Below are 23,938 nucleotides of genomic sequence, written 5' to 3'. Positions count from 1 at the left end.
CGAGGCACCATAGAGCTGAGCGGTCCTCCCAGATCCCTAGAGCGGGCGGGCGGTCGCCGCCTCTACCGCGAGCTGGCGGACGCTTGGAGGAACCTGTAAAGTGAACACGGTAGAACGAAGCATCCTGGGTCATCTTGCCTGACAGACTGTTTCTTGACCCCAGAGAGAGTCGAGGCCACCAAGGTTGTCGCCACTGGGACGGAGAGCCGGTGGGAACTTGGCCTACTGTTCTCTTGATGCCTCGCTGGACTTTGGGGTCAACAGAATGAACAGCAGAAAATTTGGGATGCTGGTGGAATGACGCAGTGGATGGATCCTTACGAATCAGCCTATCAAGCTGGGAAAGAGCCACTTGAATTTGTTAGTGTCGGAAGCGATCCATCAAGGCAGTGAGTAACATTCAACCAATAATGCAAGTATTAAGAATCCCATCCCTTAAGGTGTCTTTCTAAGTATACTTTTAGGTTGGTATCATTTTATTCTCCAGGTAGGCTCTAACTGTAACCCAGGCCGACTTGGAACTCACTTTGTAGCCCAGGATGCCCTTGAACTCACAGAGATCCTCCTACCTCTGCATACCTAGTACTGGGATTAAAGGCGTGCACCACCAAGCCTAGCGTCATCAATTCCTTTTTAGTTGAGCATCTTTCCACTTGGAATGGGGAATATGTCTCGGAGAGAGTTAATGCCCAACACCTGCATAACAGCAGAGGAAGCTTTGTATATTCTAAGAGACAAGCACATGGAAATTAAATAAAATCTGATTTTCTCCTTGTCATCTTGTGTATCTTAAAGGCTTGTTTCTGATATGGTAGTCTCAAACATGACATGTCCAGCCTTCACAATGAGTCTCTTCTGAACCCAGTGTTACCCTGTTGCCTCCAGGCCTCAGACCCTTATGTGGACAACAGGATCTCTTGTGCCAAGACCCCTGACCAGGAGCCAAGTACCCCAGTCACCCAGGAGTCACCCTGGAGTCACCCATAGAACCGCCACAGAAGCCGAGACACTCAAATGCAAAAGCAGCAGGTTTCTTTACTGCAAGCCTAGGCCTGGGCTCCGTCCCCACAGTCCAGCACAGCCATAGTGAGGGAGAGAGCCCCTTTCTTTTGGGGGAAGGGGTTCATATAGAAATTCGAACAAAGAAGTAGGGGATAGATACATGATTGGTTGATTTAAACAGTTCTGATTGGCTTGGGGTTTCAGCGGGCAAAGTTGGGGGCAGGAGCTAGGGACACTCCAGGCAGATGAAGTCATCTGCATTGTCCTTGAAATGGAGATTCCTCAGTTTCTTATCTAAGCAGGTGGTCGGAGCCCCCCCCCCCCCCCACAGTGGAGTGTTTCTGCAATGTCCTCGAGGTGGAGATTCCTCTGAAACGTTAGTGGGAAAGGCAGCAATTAAGCAAGCAAAGTTTATAGAAGCAAAAGGTCAGCACATTGGCCAGCTAGTTTTCTATCTAAGTCAGGCCTGGGCCTTTTTTATTTTTTAACTTAAAATGGTTATATTTGGTCTCGCAGATCTTAGGAAGAGTTAATTCTCCAGTTCCTCCCTGAGGTATCTAATTGCAGCACATGGAGATCCAGGTCAGTTATGAATCTCAAGAGCATCACCATCTGTCAGGTGAGAAACAATGTATTGTATGGTATTAAGTGCTTTCCAGAAGTAGATGTCGCCTGTGCTGATGTCTTCAGAATTGTTAATATCCTCATTCTGCTAGGCAATATCATTTCTGTAGTGCTCCAACCAAAATCATGTGGATTTATTATGAATTCTACCAATCAAATTTTTATTAAGTCCCTTCTTTTTTAAGAGCCCAGATTCATCCATTTCCCCCTTTTTAATAGCTGTATTAACCAACCTGTTAATGTTTTGTATATTTTATTTATAATCTTTTCAAATCATCTTTCTTGTCTACTATGGGGATTCAGTTCAAATTTTTGGAGTCCAACAACTTGGTTTTAAATATCAATTTTGTCACTGCTTTCAATAATTTTACATTTCTATTTCCTCACTTTTAAGTGTATACCAGCTTATATCATGGAGATTTTTTTTCTTTTTTGTTTTTTATGATAGGGTCTCACTGTAGCCCAGGCTGACCTGGGACTCACTCTATAGTCTCAGGGTAGCCTCAAACTCATGGCAGTCCTCCTACATCTGCCTCCTAAGTGCTAGAATTAAAGGTGTGTGCCCCTACACCCAGCCGGAGATATTTTAAGAATTGTGTCTATCCATTGCTCCAAAATAAAGGACCCCAAAACTTAATGATCTAAATTACTTTGGGGGTAGGCAGACTCTTACTATGGATTCCAGGTTGGTCTCCTACTCCCAGTCCTCATGCCTCTGTCTCCAGAGTACAGAGATTATACCTGACCTGACATTCACTAAGCATTTGAAGCCATGTCATTCTTATGATTTTCTAAGTCATCAGTTTGGAAGTTCAGCTTCCTCCTAGCATTGTCTAGAGTTACTCAGGTTGTTATCTACTGGCTTTACTAAAGCCAGGACTAAAATAGTCTGAATCACATGGAAATACTGTTACTTGCTATTGCGTGAGGTCATGTTATCCCCAAGCTGGATAATTTCCAAACTCAGTGAAAGGGCAAAGCTCTGATACTTGTTTAATGCAGGCTCTCACTTATATAAATAAACCAGGATATCTTGGAACTTCCAACCCTCATGCCTTATTCTCTTCCTGCTTTGAGTGCTGGGATTACAGGCAAATATCACCATACTTGGCTTAATATTTTTTATACCTAGAATTTCATTGCATCTGTTAATATCACATCGATCAAAGAAAGTCAGATGACCAGTTTCAAAGCCATTATAAAGTGGAGTAACACAGGTAGATGGGATTCTTTGGGGTCTCATTTCTACTAAAAGAAACACTACAAATACTGAAATTCTTTTTATTTTATTTTATTTTTTGAGGTAGGGTTTCACTCTAGCCAAGGCTGACCTGGAACTCACTATGTAGTCTCAGGGTGGTCTCGAACTCATGGCAATCCTCTTACTTTGAACTCATGGAGATCCTCCTACCTTGGCCTTCGAAGTGCTAGAATTAAAGGTGTGTGCCACCACACCCGATTTAACACTGAAATTCTTTATGTAAAACTTTTTTTACTGCTTTATTTGACAGTTTCACATGTATATAATGTATTTTGATCATATTCATCCCCACTACCCTCTTCCCACTCCTGTTGGGCCCCTTTTCTTCCCAACTAGCCCCCCTCCTCCTTTTTTTTTTTTTTTTTTTGGTGACATACTGAGTTTAATTAGGATTGTTTGCTTGGGTGGGGGTGGAGCATGACACCACTGTATAAAATTACTTCCCCTCCCCAAGCAACCATTAACTGCCATTAGCTCCTCAGGGAGGTGCAGTATTCCATGAACCCCTTCCCCATCCACTGCTGTGAGTTCATAAATGCAATGATCATGTCATATCTAGAAAATAGTATTGTACAGCACTCCACCTTATTTTCTGGCTCTTACATGCTTTCTGCCACCTCTTCTGTGATGTTCCCTAAGCCTTGGAGTGGATGATACAGAGGTTTTGTTTAGGGCTGAGCACTTAATAGTCACTTATTCTCAGCACTTTGATTGGTTATGAGTCTGTATTGACCAGTGCCCACTGGAAAAAGGAGCTTTGCTGACCAGGTTTGAGAGCAGCACTAATCTATGAGGATAATTACAAATAATTAGAAGGTAGCTTGACAATATGTCCTTTTAATAAAACAATGGTCAGCTCCCCCAAAAGCCTATGTCCTTCCAAGTCCTAGGCTTTTGGCAATATTTATAATACTAGACATGAATTCCCTTATGTGGAGCAGGCCTCAAATCCAATCAAAAAGTGATTGGTTACCCCATAACACTCAAACCACTATTGCATCATTGGGCACATCTTGCCTGGCAAGTCAGTATCATAGCACACAGGGTCGACAGCTAGGTAAGACCATTGATGACTTTTCTCCCCCATCACCTCACATAGTATCTTATGGCACAGTAACAAGCTAGCCAGGAGGGAGAAAGCTGGCTTGCAGCTTCATTTATCAATGTTCTTCCACCACAGTGCATGGTGACTTCAGTAATACTCTATGTAAAGCTTTTGAATATAGACTTGGCTTAAAGTAACTGCCACTAGTAAGAAGGCAGTCTGGGTCTTAACTTTGGTAACGGATTCTGCAGGAACTCTTCTTCATATCATATGTTATTTCTTTTTGTTCTGTTTTGTTTTGGCCTTTGATTGCAGTAAAAACTACTACAGAATTAATATTAATACTTTTAGAATCAATCTCCTACCGCTTTTTCCTTATTCTAGGTCTCCTGTCTCCTTTCAGTCCTAGGTCACCTTTTGTATTCTAATTTACTTAGTTTCTCACATTTGTTTAGAATTTCTCTTAAGAATGACTTCTAAGGTTAGCTGTTATACTTCCTGAGAATTCCTATAGCATCACACCTCACCCGTGAAATCTTACATAAGTTCATATATTTACTTCTTGTAATTAGGTCTCTTAGGATATATATAAAAATGGTGTGTTGCTGGGTATGGTGGCGCATGCCTTTAATCCCAGCACTTGGGAGGCAGAGCTAGGAGGATCACCATGAGTTTGAGGCCACCCTGAGATTACATAGTAAATTCCAGGTCAGCCTGAGCTAGAGTGAAACCCTACCTCAAAAAAAAAAAAGAAAAAAAGTAAAAGAAAAAAGAAAAACAGGTGTGTTTTATTGCAGAATAATGTAATTAGGCTAAAGTACATTTATAAAATACAGAATAACCTACAAGAAAATTTAAGAAGCATAAAACTCCACCATTTAGAAATAATCACTGTTAATTTTCATATGTCCTTCAAATAATTTAATTAATTAACAAATATTTACTGTTAATAAGTGTTTATTAAACTAAGCATGGTGACACACACCTTTAATCCCAACAGCAGAAGTATGAGGATCACCATGAATTCAAGGTCAGCCTGAGACTACATAGTGAATTCCAGGTCAGCCTAGGCTAGTGCAAGACTCTCCTCCCCCCCAAAAAAATGTATTTATTAAATCACAGTTTTTTGGTCATTACTAACCTAACTATTAATAATATGTATCGGTAAGGATTCTACTAGGAATAGACAGATGGCTCATTCCAGTGAAATAATACAAATGTTTTAGTCAGCTTCACATTGCTGAAATGAACATCCAAACCAGAAGCAGTCTATGGGAAAAAGGGGTTTATTTCAAGCTTACAGATCCAGGGGAACATTCCATAGTGGCAGAAGAAGCTGCTTCCATATATCCAAACCATCACTAGCCAGCAAACACCAAAAGTGACAAGCATAAAACCCAACACCAAGCAGCAGGTACTCCACCAGAGCTCACACTTCTCTACATACCTTTTAGCTGGAGATTTGATCTGCCCCAAACACACCTTAGGATTGGACTCCAGGATCCTCCCCCAGTGACACCTTCACAAGCCCTGAAGATCCAAATTACAAGCTTTTTAAGATTTATTTATTTATTAGAGAGAGGATAAGAGAGAATGGGCATGCCAGAGCCTCCAGACAATGCAAACGAACTCCAGATACATGTGCCAACTTGTACGTCTGGCTTACATGGTACTGGGGAATTGAGCCTGTGTCCTTAGAAGTTACAAGCTTTTATAAAGCACTTGAATATATGGGGGATGTATATTCAAACTAATATACAAAATTTCATGAAAAGGATGGGCATGATTATAGAAGTCAACAATGGGCGGACAGTAGTGGGAAGCAGTTTACACGACAAGACTACCAATGCTAGAAAATGAAGATATAGCGTATAGAGAGAGGATCTTGCTCCTGCCTTTGGTAAAAGAAACATGAATATAGTTTACCCTCCTTTCCTCCATAGGTTCCATGTCTACAAATTGAACCAACATCTGAACAAAAATACAACAAACAAAAAGCAAATACAGGGCTGGCAAAATTGCTCAGTGGTTAAGGTCCTTGCCTGAAAAGCCTAACGACTGGATTCTGTTCCCCAGTACCCACATAAATGCAGATGCACAGTAGCACATGCATCTGGAATTCGTTTGCAGCAGCTGGAGCCCTGGTCCACCAATTCTTTCTCTTGCTTCTCTCTGTTTTTTTTCTCTCACTGGTTGCAAATAAATAAGTAAAGTTATTTTTTAAATGCCAATGCAATATAACAGCTATCTATATAGCATTTATATTGTATTCAGGTTTATAAGTAATTTACAGGTAAATTAAATCAAATTTGACATAAGGCACTTTAGCACCTATGGATTTTGGTATCCATAGGCAGTTACACAGCACCATGCCCATGCAAATACTGAAGGGTAACTACTTGCAATTCCTGACCTAGCAAGAAAAGAGCCAGGATGTGAGTGACCAACTTATGTTTGTTTGGTATTTAACACTGATTGCTCCACATCCCAGCAGGCCCTCTCAGTTTGTAGCAAATCAGAAAGGATGGTCATACTCCTTTCATCCTGAGGTTGTGCAAATCTGACTGCAAGCCAGAAGATAAAGCACCCCTAGCTATGTAGTCCATCAGCATCAATCCCTGCTGGGGGGAGGGTCGAGAACACCTATTATAGTCCACTCCTTTTATACTCTGTGTGTGTGTATATGTGTGTGTGTTGAGGTAATGTCTCATGCTAGCCCACAGTGACCTGGAATTTGCTATGTAGTCTCCAGCTAGCCTCAAACTCACAGCAGTCCTCCTACCACTGCCTGCCAAGTGTTGGGATTAAAGGTGTGTACCACCAAGCCTTTCAGAGAGAGAGAATGGGTGCACCAAGGCCTCCATCTGCAGCAAACAAACTCCAAATGAATGTGCCACCTTGTGCATCTGGCTTTACATGGGTACTGGGGAAATCAAACTCAGGTTATTAGACTTTGCAGGCAAGCGCCTTAACCAGTGAGCAGTCTTTCCAGGCCTTCCTTTTATACTCTTTTACCTTATGCTTAGGTTTTTATACTCCCAACACTGTTTCTATTTCCTTACAAGTTGTTTCATAACACATACTCCTGTTTGAAACCTATAATTTATTGTAAAATGTAACATTATTTTACTGTTCATAAAGCCTAAGTTGATAATCCCAATATCTTCTTCCATCACCCATTTTATATCGCCTATATTATCTGCCAGCAGTTTGGCAGCTCATAGTTTTTCAACTAGTGAGGTAATATAAACTTTATTTCCTGCATGATTTGAGTCCTTAGTAGTGCTCTTTAGAATCTACAGAATACCATTATTTGGACCTGTTGGCCATGAGAGAAGATACACCTCAATAAATTATCTGAGTCCCAGATGTATTATTCCTTGCCTTGGCATGTAGCAGCATCTTATTTCCCATGGGAATTCTGGCTAGTAGTTTCAACAACCTAAGAAGCTTCAAATGGCTAGGAGGTAGATTTAATAAAAATCAGTACTTCATTCTATATCTAAAAAAATACATATCCTTTGAACATTAGACTGTGTGACTCAGCAAGCCCAAGATTATGGGGATGGAAAGCAAAAAATCCCAAGTGGGTTATTAAGTATATAATGAGTAGAAGTACTCTGCCAATTCTTCTGCTATTCTTCTGACACCTGTGTATGTACTCTGGACAAAATGAAACTTAATTGTCTTGAGCTTAGGCACAGGCATGTCTAATCTTTAGCATTACAACATCTTACAAAAGTATCATGTGTAAAGTTTACTCTCAAGAGTCACACTCTAGTTACCAAAAATTTGCAAAAATAAAGCCTCATATTTTTATTATATTTATGATCTTGTGTTGGGCCACTATATTAGTTATTTTCTCATTGCTGGGACAAGATGACTGACCAGAAGAAGAAGCTTAGGAAAGAAAAGAGTTTATTTTGGCCTACAGTTCCAGAAGTGGGAAAGTATGGCAGGAGCAGGAAGCTGCTATTACACCATTGCACCAGCAGAGAGGAAGTAGAGAACAAGCAGAGGCAGGCTGCAAACCTCAAGGCCTGCCCAAATAGCACACTTTGTCCAGCAAGGATCCACCTTCTAAAGGTTCCATAGCCTTCCCGTATAGCATCATGTTGTTGGAGACCAAATTTTGAAACACATGAGTTTGTGGGGGTCATTACATTCAAACCACCATAGCTGCATTTAAAACTCTCCTCATCCAAATATGGCCCATGGACTGGCTGCGGTCAAGTTAGTAGATCTCTGTGTGAAAGCTTAGTTGTTAGATTACTCCATCTTCATCTCAGTCTGCTGGGTCCTGCATGATGGGACCTATAATGACCCATGACTTCCAAGGATGTAAGCTCTCTACTGTAGTGCCTTCCTCAGAAAGTGACTTATTTAGATGCAGTATTAAGTAGTATACCACAATAATAAACATAGCGACATAGTGTTCTCTTAGATACATAAAAATTTATATCTGGAATATGGTGGGGGTTGCGGGGATTGCTGCCATCTTTATAACTGAATTGGTCAGGCCTCTGCACAGAGCTGTAAACTTTCCTTTCTCTGGATCTGGTCAGTTGGTGTGGGAAGTTCCCTGGTTATTCCTTGCTGGAGAGCTGTCTGCATGCAGTTTGAGCCATTTCCCATGCGCCTGCATAGTGTAGGAGTAGTCTCTTTCTTCTATGGATTGTGACAGGATAGGGGACCCTTCAACTTCAGATTTGCATATCCAGTGGCACTGGACACTGGACTCTCAGCCACTCTCTCTGTGGCTGAGAGCTTGGATCTGTATTCAGGGATGTGCTGTGGATCCAGTGTGGCTGTGGGTTGCACTCACTGATATCTGTATTCCTGGCATTTTGTTTTCATCACTTCCTTGTATTTTTCTGAGGTTCTTCTTCAGTGCCTCTTCAGGACAGAGTATTTTAGCTCTTATTTTGAGGTTGCCTCTAGACTACCATTTACCCAGTGATCAGAATTTTAAAGAAAAGATCTGGTTGTTTACTTTTCATGATGGGTGACATTCAAAGACATGTGTTTGTATTGATTTGGGTAGTGACATGGGTTATTAGCTATATAAAAAGCAGACTAGAAGACAGGAAACAAGGGTCAGAAAGAAATATGAGGATGGACTTCTTGAAATGGACAAAGTATATGAAGATATCTGTGTGCCATGTGACTGTTCAGCAACAAGCGTTCACTGGGGAGAAGCTTCTCACCCAGAGACATGATGATCTGTTCCAGTTTACAGTTGAACTTTTTTTTTTTTTTTTTGAGTTAGGGTCTTACTCTGGTCCAGGCTGACCTGGAATTAACTCTGTCATCTCAGGGTGGCCTTGAACTCACGGTGATCCTCCTACCTCTGCCTCCCGAGTGCTGGGATTAAAGGCGTGCGCCACCACGCCCGGCCTACAGTTGAACTTTTAACTCACCCTTTATGTATCTTACTGACATAGAGCTAAATTTCCAGCAGTAGATACTGTTCATTAATCTCATATGCTGTCTTCTATACATTCTATACATATATATTGCTTTCTGTTTCTCTAAACTGACTTGTCAGCCACCTGCTTCTAATAATCAGGAACTACTATCTGCCCTCTCTGTACAAGGTATACAAATATTTCTCTTGGTTCCTTTCTGTTCCTTTCTATATAATATAATCCCACTAATCTCTTTGCTATTAAATAAACTTTATTTTGGGCTTGTTATTTGTTGCTTCCTGATTTATTGTGGCTTTGTTTCCTCTTCTGTTGTTCATTAGGGAAGGGTCTCACTTGGTCACAAGCTGATTTGGAGCCCTCTACAGACCAAAAGCTTAACTCTGTAGTTGACTGGATTAAGGGTGTGGGGCAACACACACCTTAAGGGATTAAGACTTTGTTAGAGAATCTGGTTGTCATAATACCTACTCTTGCATAAAAACTCTGTGCTGTTTTTCATTGAGTGCGTACGTTGTTTAGTCAAATTTTAGAATCTGCTTGTATTTTGTTCCACTCAGCCTACTTGAATACTCTCATAGCAGGCAGACAGAACATCTAGGGTCACTTTCGTAAATACTTTGAGTCTTAAGAGCCACACCTAGAACATTGAGCTCCTACCCTGAAGATATATAACATCAAATTGGTTGATACATCTAATAATACAGCAGCTAACTGGAAAACCCAAGCATTAAATTAATCCAAGATGCAAAAATATGTACATTATAACACAAGAAACACCAACAATCCAGACAGTATAAATCCACCAAATAGTATTAATTAATCAGAAATGACCTCCACTGAGAATGAGTTAGAGGAAATGCCTGAGAAAGATTTCAAAAGAATGATTATAAATATGCTCAAAGAAGTCAAAGAGGAAACCAAAGGAATGAAAGCGGAAATCAATGGACTCAAAGAAGACACAGAAACCAATTTAATGAAATAAAGCAGGCAACACAAGACATGAATAAGGAAGTAGAAATAACAAAGAAAAACCAGTCAGAATTACTAGCAATGAAGAACACAGTCAATGAAATTAAAAAAAAAAAATAAAAATCTCTGTGGAAAATCTCACCAGTAGAATGGATGAAGGAGAAGACAGAATATCTAAACTAGAAGACTAGGTGGCAGATCTAATACAGTCCAACAAAGAGAAAGACAAACTAATAGGAAAATATGAATGGGAATTTAAGATATTTGGGACACTATGAAAAGATCAAACATAATACTTCAGGGTATAGTTGAAGGAGAAGAATTTCACTCCAAAAGCATACTGGGCATTTCGTTGTTGTTGATTTTTGGTTTTTTGGTTTTCGAGGTAGGGTCTCACTCTGGCCCAGGCTGTCCTGGAATTCACTATGTAGTCTCAGGGTGACCTCGAACTCACGGAAATCCTCCTACCTCTGCCTCCCGAATGCTGGGATGAAAGGCATGTGCCGCCACACCCAGCTTCATACTGGGCATTATTTATTTATTTTTTAATACCATCTCTCCCCCCACTTTGAAACTCCATTCTCCATCATACTCCCTTGCTATCTCAATCAGTCTCTTTTACTTTTGATGTCATGATCTTTTCCTCTTATGATGGTCTCATGCAGGTAGTGTCAGGCACTGTGAGGCCATGGATATCCAGGCCATTTTGTCGTACTGGGCATTTTTAAAGAAATTATAGAAGAAAACTTCCCTCAAATTGGGAAAGAGATGCAGTGCAGATACAGGAGTCCTTTAGAACACCAACCAGACAAAACCTAGAAAGAACCTCTCCTCACCATATTATAATTAAACTGCAAAACATACAATCCAAAGAAAAAATATTGAAAGCAGTTAGAGAGAAAAATCAAGTTGCCTGCAAAGGCAAGCCTTTCAAGATCACAGCAAACTACCCAATACAAACTTTAAAAGCCAGAATGGCTTGGAATGATGTATTCCAAGTTCTGAAAGATAACAACTGTCAACCAAGATTACTTTATCATTCAAAGCTATTCATTCAAATAGACAGAGAAATAAGGACATTTCACACAAAAGCAGGCTAAAGGAATGTTTGAAGACAAATCCAGCTCCACAGAAAATACTTGAAAGAGTCCTCCATGCTGAAGTGATAGAAAAGCACACCTATAAGAAAAGTGGAAAAAACAGACCATACTCAAATGCTAGTTAATACAAGAGAGCAAAGTTAAAACCAGAAGAACTATAAAAAATTGCAAAAATAAATACACACCTTTCCAGAATATCTCTTAATATCAATGACCTCATTGCCCCAACCAAAAGACATAGGTTTGCAGACTGGGTTAGCAGCAGGATCCTTCAATTTGTTGTCTCCAAGAAAATCACCCTTCTACAAAGGATGGACACTATCTTAGGGTGAAAGGTTGGAAAATGGTGTTTGAAGCACATGGGCCTAGAAACAAGCAAGGGTTGCTATCCTAATATTGACAAGGTAGACTTTAGTCCAACATTAATTTGGAAAGATAAGGAATTTCACTTCATATTGATTAAAGGCACACTCCAACAGCAGGACATTACAATCCTAAACATATATGCACCTAACATGGGGGCCCCCAACTTCGTCAAACAAACACTATTAGAACTAAGGTCACAGATTACACCAAACACAGTTGTAGTGGGTGTCTTCAACATCCCACTCTCATCAATTGACAGGTCAGCCCAGCAAAAAATAAACAGAGAGGCATCTGGATTAAATGAGGTCATAGAACAAATGGACCTAACAGATATATAAAGGACATTTCATCCAAATGCTACAGAATACACATTCTTTACAGCAGCACATGGAACATTCCATAAGATAGAGCATATATTAGGACACAAAGTAAATCTTAACAAATACAGGAAAATTGAAGTAATTTCTTGCACTCTTATCTGATCATAATGGGATCAAACTACAAATCAATAGCTAGAAAAGCTATAGAGCATATACAAAATCATGAAAACTAAACAATACACTACTAAATGATGAATGAGTCAATGGAGAAATCAAGAAGGAAATTAGAAAATGCATAGAATCAAATGATAATGAGAACACAACATACCAAAACCTTTGGGACACAATGAAGGCAGTCCTAAGATGGAAATTTGTAGCTTTAAGTGCCTATATTAAGAAATTAGAGGGCTGGAGAGACGGCTTAGCGGTTAAGGCGCTTGCCTGCAAAGCCAAAGGACCTCAGTTCAATTCCCCAGGACCCACATTAGCCAGATGCACAAGGGGACGAACGCATCTGGGGTCATTTGCAGTGGCTGGAGGTCCTGGCGCACCCTACCTCTCTCTCTCTCTCTCTCTCTCTCTCTCTCTCTCTCTCTCTCTCTCTATCCCTCTCTCAAATAAATAAATAAAAATAAAATATATTTAAAAAAAAGAAATTAGAAAGGTCACAAGTAAATGACCTAATTCTTCACCTTAAAGTCTTGGAAAAAGAAGAACAAGGCAAATGGAAAGTCAGTAGATGGGAAGAAATAATAAAAGATTAGGGCAAAAATTAATGAAATAAAAGCCAAAAAAAACTCAAAGAAGCAACGAAACAGTGTTGGTTCTTTGAAAGGATAAACAAGATTGATAACCCTTAGCAAATCTGACCAAAAGAAAGTCAGAAGAGACACAAATTAATAAAATTAGAGGTAAAAAGGCAGCATCACAACAGATACCAGAGAAATTCAAAAAATCATAGGGCCATACTATAAAAATATATACTCCACTAAGTATGAAAATCTGAAAGAAATGGATGATTTCCTTGATTTACATGACCTACCTAAATTAAATCAAGATGAGATTAATCACTTAAACAAACCTATAACAAGTATGGAGATCCAAGCAGTTATCAAAAACCTCCCAACTAAAAAAAGTCCAGGACCAAATGATTCACTCAGACCTTCAGGGAAGAACTAACACCATTGCTTCTTTAACTTTCCCATGTAATAGAAAAAGAAGGAATCCTGCCAAACTACTACGAAGCCAACATCACCCTGATACCAAAACCAGGCAAAGATAGAATAACAACAAAAAAAATTACAGACCAATCTCCCTCATGAACATAGATGGAAAAATTCTCAGCAAAATATTGGCAAACAGAATACAAGAATCTATCAGAGAGATCATTTGCCCCAACCAAGTAGGCTTTATCCCAGCGATGCAGGGATGGTTCAATATACACAAATCTATAAATGTAATACATTATATAAACAGGTTGAAGGACAAAAATCACATGATCATCTCATTAGACACAGAAAAAACATTTTACCAAATCCAACATCCCTTCATGATAAAAGTCCTACAGAGACTGGGAATAGAAGGAACATACCTCAACATAATATAGGCTATGACAAGCCTACAGCCAATATATTACTAAATGGGGAAACTTTGGAAGCTTTTTCACTAAAATCAGGAACAAGACAAGGGTATAGTACTGGACATCTTAGCCCTAGCTATAAGGCAAGAAACACACATAAAAGGGATACAGATTGGAAAGGAAGAGATCAAGTTATCATTATTTGCAGATGACATGATTCTATACATAAAGTACCCTAAAGACTGTGCCAGAAAACTGCCAGAGCTTATAAACACCTATAGCCATGTAGCAGGATACACAGAATATAACCAATGCTTTAACTCATCTCCCTGTCAAGAACCCAACATATCCAAAGTAACCTATACTCTGTATAACTCATCTCCCCAGAAACCCCACACATACAAAGTGTGGTAGTTTGAATGTATGACCCCATGCCCTCACCTGTTTTATTAAAACTGAATTTTATACTTCAGACCCTAACAGGCAGATTCCTGCTAGAGGGGCATTTCACTGGGGGCAGATCCTGGGTTCCAGCCCTATGATGTGCCGAGAGCAAACTGAGCTCTAGCTGTGCTTGCTTGCTGCTCGTTTTGTGTTTGTTGCTGCAGTTTTTTTTTTTTTTCTCTCCTGTTTAGATATGTGGAAATAAGCAGCTTCTTTAGACATTGATGGAACATCCCCTGGATCTGTATGTAAGCTTAAAATAAATCCCTTCCTCCCATAAACTGTGTCTTTTTCGAAGTTTAATCCCAGTGCAGGAGGCAGAGGTAGGGGGATCACTGTGATTTCTAAGCCAGCCTGCAACTAAAACTACAGAGTGGTGTTCCAGGTCAGACTGGACTATAAGTGAGACCCACATTAATTGCCTGCTGGTTATCATCATATCTGTTGACATTAGTGTTGAGAGATAGGGCTGTTGTGTTTCTGAATATCTTCTGAACACAGACATTGGTTGCCTTTATTCTGGTCTTTTTTTTTAAATTAGTTTTGTACTCAGTGAATACAGTCAACTTGGTACCATTGTTAGCCCCCTCCCTGACTACCCTTCTCTGCAGGGAACCTCCTTCTTGTGGAATATGGGCCGTGCTTTGTGGAAATAGCCATCTGTTGTGAGTAGGAGGCAATGTCTCTGTGTATGATGACCCAACATGTGACTCTGACATTCTTTCTGCCCCCTCTTCTGCAAATTTCCTTGAAACACGTTGGGTTCATTTAGGTCTGCTTCAGTGATGAGGTCTTGGGAGCTTCTGTGTCTCTGGATATCTGGTTTGGTAGGAGTTGATTGTTCTCAGTGTCTATCTCCTTCACCGTTGTGCTGGTACCAGGTTCACCCAGAAAACAGCACTGTTGCTTGTTTCCCCAGTTATTCTTAGTTTCAGCTGAGGCCCTTTTGAGGTATGATGAGGTGGTTCTGTCCTTAGGATCTATGTCTATCTGAAAAATAAAAGCAATTCTCCAGCAGAGAGTAAAGTTAGCACCAGATAAAGGGATGACCCTTTTTTTGTTGTTTGTTTGTTTATTTTTAGAGAGAATGTAATATGTGTAGGCCCTCTTGTAGTCCATGATTGGTGGGAGCTTGATAATGGAGAGTGTGTTCAGTTTTGGATATGATTCTGACTTGTTTCCCAGCTCCAGCTATGGGTTCTGTTCCACTGAGCAAATCAGCCAAATCAAGAGCAGTTGGCTTCCTACCATGGCTGTGTGCCACTGTTGCACTAGTGTGAGCATTATGTCAGGTTGTTTGCTGCTGAGTAGCTTAGACCATGAGTTGCCTGGACAGATATAGGTCATGTTCCCCCACTCGCTCATGTAGCACCTTCTGGCACTAGATGCACTGTCTGGGGATTGATTCTCTTCCAGCTTCCAGCCATGTCACTCCATGTTTTGTGCCAACAGCATATAGTGTCTTCAGCAGCAGGGTCTTACCACTAACCTATGGTGGGTCATCAAGTACTCTGACAGAAATCTGTCTTCTTTTGAGAAACCTTGTAGGTCTGTCTGATCAGGAACTCACTCACACACTCATAAAGGCTCAGGGAATTTTGTGGAGGTGTGGAAGGAAAGATTGTTAGAGCCACACATTGGGATGTTATACCCAGAGGCATTGTCTCACCCCAATAACTGACTGCTGCTCCCACAATACATAACCCACAACCCCATGGGGAATACCAGCAGCCCCACTGAGGAGGGTCCCCAGCAGAACAGGGTTAGGGAAGAGGGAAAAGATTGTGCCAACACATGATATATCCATGCAAAGTATGTTGTTAATAAAATAAAAATTAAAAAACAGCCAGGTATGTTGGTGTATGCCTTTAATCCCAATGCTCAAGAGATAGAGGTAGGAGTATCACCATGAGTTCAAGGCCACCCTGAGACTGCATAGTGAATTCCAGGTCAGCCTGGCCTAGAGTGAGACCCTACCTTGAAAAAAACAGATAAAATAAAATAAAAAGAATGATGTTCTAACAAGATGGGCACTAAGTTAATTAAAGCTTTTCATGGGTTTGTACTATTAGACACTTTTCTTTCTTTCTGATTGACCCTACTTTCGGTGAATGTCATTATGCACAGTTTACATGTTGATAATACTAAGAAGACACCAAAAACTAGGAAGACTGACAATACTAAGAAGCCCAGTAAAGTTAGAGTAAGTTCATTGTACAGATATGAAATATAAGTTCCAAATCACAAAGCTAGTGGGATTTTATTTTGAGTCGGAACTCAGTGTCCTGGTAGGTCCAGGGATCATGAGTTGGTTCCAGATACAAAATATCAAGGTCCCTAATCTGTTATGGGGCAATGCCTGTGTTTGAATTCAATTCTTTTTAACTCCAAAGTCTGTGTTCTATCCAATCTCTTCAGTCCCACTCTGGAAAAGTTTATTTGTATGACTAAATAAGAATGAGCTAGGGCTGGAGAGATGGCTTAGCGGTTAAGTACTTGCCTGTGAAGCCTAAGGACCCCGGTTCGAGGCTTGGTTCCCCAAGTCCCATGTTAGCCAGATGCACAAGGGGGCGCACGTGTCTGGAGTTCGTTTGCAGAGGCTGGAAGCCCTGGCGCGCCCATTCTCTCTCCCTCTATCTGTCTTTCTCTCTGTCTGTCACTCTCAAATAAATAAATAAATAAAAATTTTAAAAAAAGAATGAGCTAATTGCTTCTCATTTTAACAAAATAACTATGCTTTAGCACTATCAACATGTGCCCACGAACTCTTATAGTGCATGACTAATTGTACTTGAATTATATACATTTAATTACATATTTAATTTGATAGTTTGCCATTGACAGTTATTGCCATTTCCCACTTACTGATCTTCCAGTTTTACATTTTAATTGCCTTTATTACAGATTCCTTTATTATACATAGGAAAGAAATTCTGGCATGATTTCTTCTTTCCACATTATTATTGGCTTTGGTAGCAGGAGTCACATATACCGGCATAAATTTGGCCCATTCTGATATTGTGCTCTTTGCAGAATAGTCCTATTCATATGTAAATTTGTTGAAATGATTGAAAAACCTGTAAAAGATTTTGTCTTTTAAAATATAGAGTCAGGTATTAAAGACTGAAAAGTATGTGGAAAAAAAAAATACTGTATGGTTGGTTCTGAGAAGATAGCTTAGTGGTTAAAGGGGTTTACTTGCAAAGTCTGAAGGCCCAAATTCAATTCCCAACTGATGGAAAGCTAGCTTTGCTGGAGTAGATGTATTGCTGAGTGCTGGCTTTAGGGTGTGTTATATCCTAGCTTTCCCCTTTCAAGAACTCATCTCACTCTTACTGCTTTGTGCCAGTCTCCGTAGTGAGATGTGATGCCCAGACTCTGCTTTACCATCCTTTCCCTGCCTTGCTAAAACTTTCCCTTGAGATTATAGGCCAGAATAAACCCTTTCCTCCTATCAGCTTCTTTTGGTCAGGTGTTTTGTCCCAGCAGTGAGAAGGTAATTACAACATACACCTTATACCATGTGTACCCTATGGGAATTGTGGGTTCAGGTGGTAAGTCAAATACTACTGTTCTGTGGACTGCTATTGCTGTAATGGTTGTTTAAATCTTACTTAGCGGTCTCATGTCTTCTGCAAGCAGCCATGACATTGTTATAAGTTAATTTATTAGCTTGAAATTAGCATAAACTCCCAGACTTATGGTTGACAATTTTTAGTGGCAAGAATGGAATACTGACACACATAACCTTCTAGAAAAATGAGGGACTTATGGGCTATTTACACTTCAAGGGAAATCAATGGTAATCAGTAGTAATCATATTGGTCAACGTATATAGGCAACTGAGCATCACTAAAGTGCCAGTGTCTGGCAGCTGTAATTTCTCTCACTGCATAGCAGCGGTGAACAGCATGTAGTAGGCCAATGAAACTGGCTAAAGCATAGTTATTTTATTAAAATGAGAAGCAATTAGCTCATTCTTATTTACTGGGATCAGGACATTTTATAGATCTTGTGTTGTCCTAGGGTATCAGGAATCCTTAACCTGATAGTGTTAGCAGTTCTTATCTCTATATCAGAGGTTGTGGTGGTTTGAATCATGTGTCCTCCATAAACTCATATCTTCTGAATGGTTGGTTCCCAGCAGGTGGCAATTTGGGAGATGGAGCCTTGCTAGAAGAGCTGTGTTATGGGTTGTTTGGAGGATGTTATGGCTAGCTCCCCCTTGCCAGAGCCTAGCTCACTCTCTTGCTGCTATTTTCCTCATTGTATGGCAAAAAGTGATGAACAGCCTCACTACTAAAAGTAGGCAAGAGTTAAAGCACTCAAGAGAATCCATTTATTGGACTGATGTTGCATTAGCAAGAGACAGCACAGGAGTTTCTTCCAGCTGACTTGTTACATGAGCCTGAGCAGCCTGCTTACTTAGCCGAAGAAGGGGTATTGGACTAACTATAGCCATTTATTTCGACCAATCATGACCATGTACTTGGAACAATCAAAGTTATTCAGGCTTATGTTTGGGGAGTAATAGGAGCCTTGCCTCTTAGCTCTGGACACGTGAGACTTGAGTTGTGGACTAATTTCAACCTTACCTCTTAGCACCAGTCACAGCAGTCTCTCTGCTAGACCACCAGGGAGTGTTCTCCCTCATGCCTAGGTAGAAATGTTTGCAGAAGGCCACTGATAAATCCTGCTGGAACTGAGCTGATTACCTCCTCCATGGAGACCAGCTGAAAGAAAGCCATTCTGAATGCAGTTCAATGGGAGAAAGAGAAATCACCAGTGAAGATACTCAACAGTGGACACTGAAAGCCTTATATTTGGCCAGCCAGGCCAAAGGAGCCAACAGGTGCAATAGTGGCACGTCTGTCATGGTGGAAACCAACTGTCATGGGACTGGAGGCCTGCTCCATGAGAGGGAATACATCCCTGATACTGAAAACTTAAAACAGGGGTAGTCGTGAGCCCTAAGGGTATAATGTCTGCTGCTGTCTGGCTAAATGTATATACTATGCTTATCAAACTGCCCAGTATGCACTTCTCTTAATGTGCATACTCTTAATATTAATGCTACTCTCACTTTTGATAGAGAATCTTCTCTTTTCAGATGGCAGTGACCTTGGGATGACTCAGAAGGCATCATGGTGCTGGAAAGAAGTGACAGGAGTGCTCAGCACTGCAATATCTCTGTCATATCTTCCAAGGCTCAGGGTCTAATGCAGAAGACGTGGTGAAAAGAATATAAGAGCCAAAGGAGGGGTAGGACTCCTTACAACGTGCTCCCCCCAAACAGAAAATGGCCTGGATATCCGTGACCTCCCAGTGCCTGACATTACCTACACACAGGACCATCATAAGAGGAGGAAAAGATGATGACATCAAAATAAAAGAGAGACTGATTGAGATGGGAAGGGGATATGATGGAGAATGGAGTTTCAAAGGGGAAAGTGGGGCGATGGAGGGCATTACCATGGGATTGTTTATTTATAATCATGGAAGATGTTAATAAAAAAATTTTGAAGAAAAAACAGAAATGTTGCAGAGTCTTTTAGAGTTTCATGAGCCTTGTGATAACTAAAACCCTGGCCCAAAAAAAAAAAAAAAAAAATTATTCGGATAGCCCTCAGTGAGGCTGTTCTTTGTAAGACAGGTAACATCTGTGATAATCCTATCATTTTCTTTCATTTTGCATTTTTTTCAGTTTGGCTGAAAAGTGAATTTATTCATTTATTCATTTATTTATTTAAGAGAGAGAAGAGTATTGGCACACCAGGGCCTTCAGCTACTGCAGATGAACTCCAGACACGTGTCACCTTGTGCTTCTGGCTCACATGGGTCCTGGTGAATTGAATCTGGGTCCTGTGGCCTTCCTGAGCCATCTCTCTAGCCCAATACTGTCATTTTCTCAAAGTATCTGTGGAGTGTCCCCAGTGGCTTGTGCTGGCATAAAAGCTAGAAGCTGCCCGTTTGTCTAATGCTCCTCCCCCCTCACACCCCCTTTTTTGTTCCTTTTTTTTTGTCCTCAAGTCAGTCAGGGCAGCAAGTGGGAGTGAGACATGTTTGCTTATTTACAGGAAAATAAAATGGACATCAAGAGTGCTTACAAAAAAAGCTTAAAGAATGAACCATTACGTGAATAGAGATCTTCAGTAGATTTTAATAGTACTTACCTATCCAATACTCCAGAAAGCTAGATGCCTCTCATCTTTCTCAAAATGGTGCCCAAGTTGTCACTAACTCTGCTTCAAGGGAATTTCTTCACCAGTGTCATGGACAGCTAGATTCATCCTATGCTAACAACTGGTAATTAAAGTTCATCCTGGTGTATAAAAGTTTCTACCCCGTCTTAAAGGCTTACCTATACTGAGCATAAAAGGAGAGAAAGTTCTGATCACTGGGCACAGAAATAAGGTGAAATATTAGAATTTTAGCTTGCTTGGGTAGGGGTTAGCCTAATTTCTATGGAAAAATAAAAACAGGTTAGCCATCATACTACATAGCCCCTCTTGCCTGTTATGCCAACTTTAACTCTATCTGGAGATGGTAGTAATATGGCTTGGGGTTTGTAATGAATACATGGTGTAATAAAGGAACTCTGCAGTGTGAGGATTTAGAATAAACTGATTTGCTATAGTTGGGAACTTCAGTCACTCCTGCTTGTGCTTATTGTACATGTGATAGCCACACAAAGCATGTTCCATTCATGTATTCTTTTTTAAAAGAAAAAATGTTGTTGTTTTTTATTTATTTGAGACAGAGAGAAAGAAGCAGATAGAGATAGAGAATGAGTGCACCAGGGCCTCCAGCCACTGCAAACGAACTCCAGACGCATGTGCCCCCTTGTGCATCTGGCTAACGTGGGTCCTGGGGAATCGAGCCTCGAACCGGGGTCCTTAGGCTTCACAGGCAAGTGCTTAACCGCTAAGCCATCTCTCCAGCCCCATTCATGTATTCTTTTTTTTTTTAATTTTTAATTAATTAATTTATTTATTTGAGAGCGACAGACACAGAGAGACAGACAGATAGAGGGAGAGAGAGAGAATGGGCATGCCAGGGCTTCCAGCCTCTGCAAACGAACTCCAGACACGTGCGCCCCCTTGTGCATCTGGCTAACGTGGGACCTGGGGAACCGAGACTCGAACCGGGGTCCTTAGGCTTCACAGGCAAGCGCTTAACCACTAAGCCATCTCTCCAGCCCCATGCAAGCGCTTAACCGCTAAGCCATCTCTCCAGCCCCATTCATGTATTCTTAATGCTGTAGGAATTGAATGGTTTTGAGTTTCCTTGATTTTGTTTCATAAGTACCTTACTTTTATTCCAAGAAGCTGTGCATTACTAGAAAGAAAGAAGAAGAAAAAAAAAAAACTCCCTTTCCTGTTTCTAGATTTCCCTCTGCCTTACATGTAACAATACATTGTTTGCATATAAACTCCACTCATACTTCTATGCTTATAGTGAGAGGATTTTCAGTATTCCCAGATCTCCTGTGACAATTAGAGCATATGTGATACAGCTGATCAGTGTAATCCATGTCATACTGATTTCTTGATAACTTTCCTCTCAGGATTCTTCAGTGTTTGGAGCACTTCTGTCTTTTTATAATAGGTAAATACTGAGGTGTTTCATCTGACACTTTTATAGTATAAAGAACATTTTCCTTTGGATTGTGTTTGTTGTTCCAGATGGCAGGACTGGAAAGCCAACTTCAGGGGAGGAAATTGTAGCACCACTGGGAGCATTGTCTGAAGAGTCTGACAACCCAGAGAGGATGTCCCTGGAGATTCTGAAGACAGAGAATTATGTGATTTGGGGAATAAATTCAATGGAAAGCATCATAATCTATGTGAAAGAAGACAACATAAGTGTGATGAATGTGGCCAAGTCTTTGCTTGGAGTACAGGCCTTATAGGGCACCAAAGGACCCATTGGGAAAAGGCTTATAAATGTGATCCATGTGGAAAGGCCTTTCGCATAGGCTCAGCCCTGGTTCTGCATCAAAAAATTCATACTGGGGAGCAACCCTATTGTAAGTGGTGTGTTAAAAGTTTTAGTCGGAGATCAGATTTATTAAATATCAGAGAGTCCACACTGGTGAAAAACCTTATAAATGTAGTGAATGTGGGAAAGCCTTCAGTCAAAGCTCAGATCTTATTATACATCAGAGAATCCACACAGGAGAAAAACCTTACCAATGTAGTCACTGTAGTAAAAGTTTTAGCCAGTGTTCAGACCTGGTTAAGCATCAAAGAATACACACTGGAGAAAAGCCTTTATTTGTGACCAATGTAACAAGCATTTCAGTCAGAGTTCTGATGTTATAAAACATCAGAGTCCACACTGGGGAGAAACCATATAGGTGTGATGTGTGTGGGAAGTCCTTTAGTCAGAGTTCAGATCTCATTCTACATCAGAGAATCCACATTGGAGAGAAGACATATCCATGCAATCAAGGTGACAGAAGTTTCACACAAAATTCAGACCTTATTAAACAGAAGGATACACACTGGAGAGAAGCCCTATAAATGCAGTGATTGTGGAAAGGCTTTTAATCAGAGTTCAGTCCTTATTCTGCACCAAAGAATTCACACTGGAGAAAAACCCTATCCATGTAATCATTGTAGCAAAACCTTCAGTATACCTTCAGATCTTATTAATCACCAATGAGTTCACACGGGAGAGAAGCCATTCCCATGTATTCAGTGCAATAAAATGTCCAGTTGAAGATCAGATCTTGTTAAACATTATAGAACTCATACAGGTGAGAAACCTTATGAAGGTGATGAGTGTGGGAAAACCTTCAGTTAGAGCTCCAACCTTCTTCTCCACCAAAGAATCCACACTGGAGAGGAAACCATACCCATGTAATGATTGTTCTAAAAGTTTTAGTCGTCACTCAGATCTTATAAAGCACCAGAGAATCCACACTGGAGAGAGACCATATATATGTATATGTATGCAATCTGTGTGATAAAAGTTTTAGTCAAAGCTCAGACCTCACTAAACATCAGAGAGTACATTCTGGTGAAAAACCTTATCAATGTAATAATTGTGAAAAAGCCTTTAGTCTGATCTTATTCTTCATCAGAGGATTCACACTGGAGAAAAACCATACCCATGTGCACAATGCAACAGAAATTTCATTCAGAACTCAGACCTTGTTAAGCACCAGAGAGTCCACACTGCAGAAAAGCCATAGAAGTGTAATTCATGTGGAAAGGCTTTCAGTCAGTGCTCAGCTCTTGTTCTACATCAGAGAATCCACACGGGAGAAACCATATCCATGTGCTCAGCGTGGCAAAAGCTTTAGTCGGCACTTGGATCTCATTAACCATGAAAGAATCCATGTTGGTGAAAAAGTACAAATGTGATGCATATGAGAACAACCTTGCAGCACTGGTCCAGATCCTACTGAACACTGTAGGGAATGCACTTGAGGGAAAACCCCTCCATTGTGTGCAGCACAGTGAAGTTTTAGCCAGCTGATCTTGTTAATTATGAGAAACTGCATCCTGGGGAAGGCATAAATGTGATTACTGTGGGAAAACTTAGGACACATTGAGTACCAGGGAAACCATAGTTTAAAAAAAAAAATCCTAGTATTGTGCCTAAAAAGTGTTAATGCCCAATTTATGCCACCATGTTACACTTTTTTTTTTTTTGGTTTATTTATTTACTTGAAAGTGACAGAGAAAGGGGCAGATAGAGAGAGAGAGAGAGAATGGGTGCGCCAGGGCTTCCAGCCACTGCAAACGAACTCCAGACGCGTGCGCCCCCTTGTGCATCTGGCAAATGTGGG

At 40.5% G+C, this 23,938-nt stretch overlaps 1 long non-coding RNA gene and 1 pseudogene across 1 annotated transcript; both read left to right on the top strand.

The window, feature by feature from the left end:
• The first annotated feature begins 41 nt into the window (after nt 1-41).
• LOC123455039 lies at nt 42-19,310 on the top strand. Its single transcript, XR_006633656.1, has 3 exons — nt 42-389; nt 1,519-1,621; nt 19,250-19,310. It is a non-coding gene; the product is annotated as an uncharacterized LOC123455039 (long non-coding RNA).
• A 3,155-nt stretch (nt 19,311-22,465) lies between these two features.
• On the top strand, nt 22,466-23,625 carry LOC123455061 (annotated as a pseudogene).
• Nucleotides 23,626-23,938: the final 313 nt, after the last annotated feature.

This window comes from Jaculus jaculus, chromosome 15, assembly GCF_020740685.1.
Source record: "Jaculus jaculus isolate mJacJac1 chromosome 15, mJacJac1.mat.Y.cur, whole genome shotgun sequence".
Taxonomy (NCBI): domain Eukaryota; kingdom Metazoa; phylum Chordata; class Mammalia; order Rodentia; family Dipodidae; genus Jaculus; species Jaculus jaculus.
Note: the sequence above shows the minus strand (reverse complement) of the source record. Positions and strands in the feature narration are given on the sequence as shown.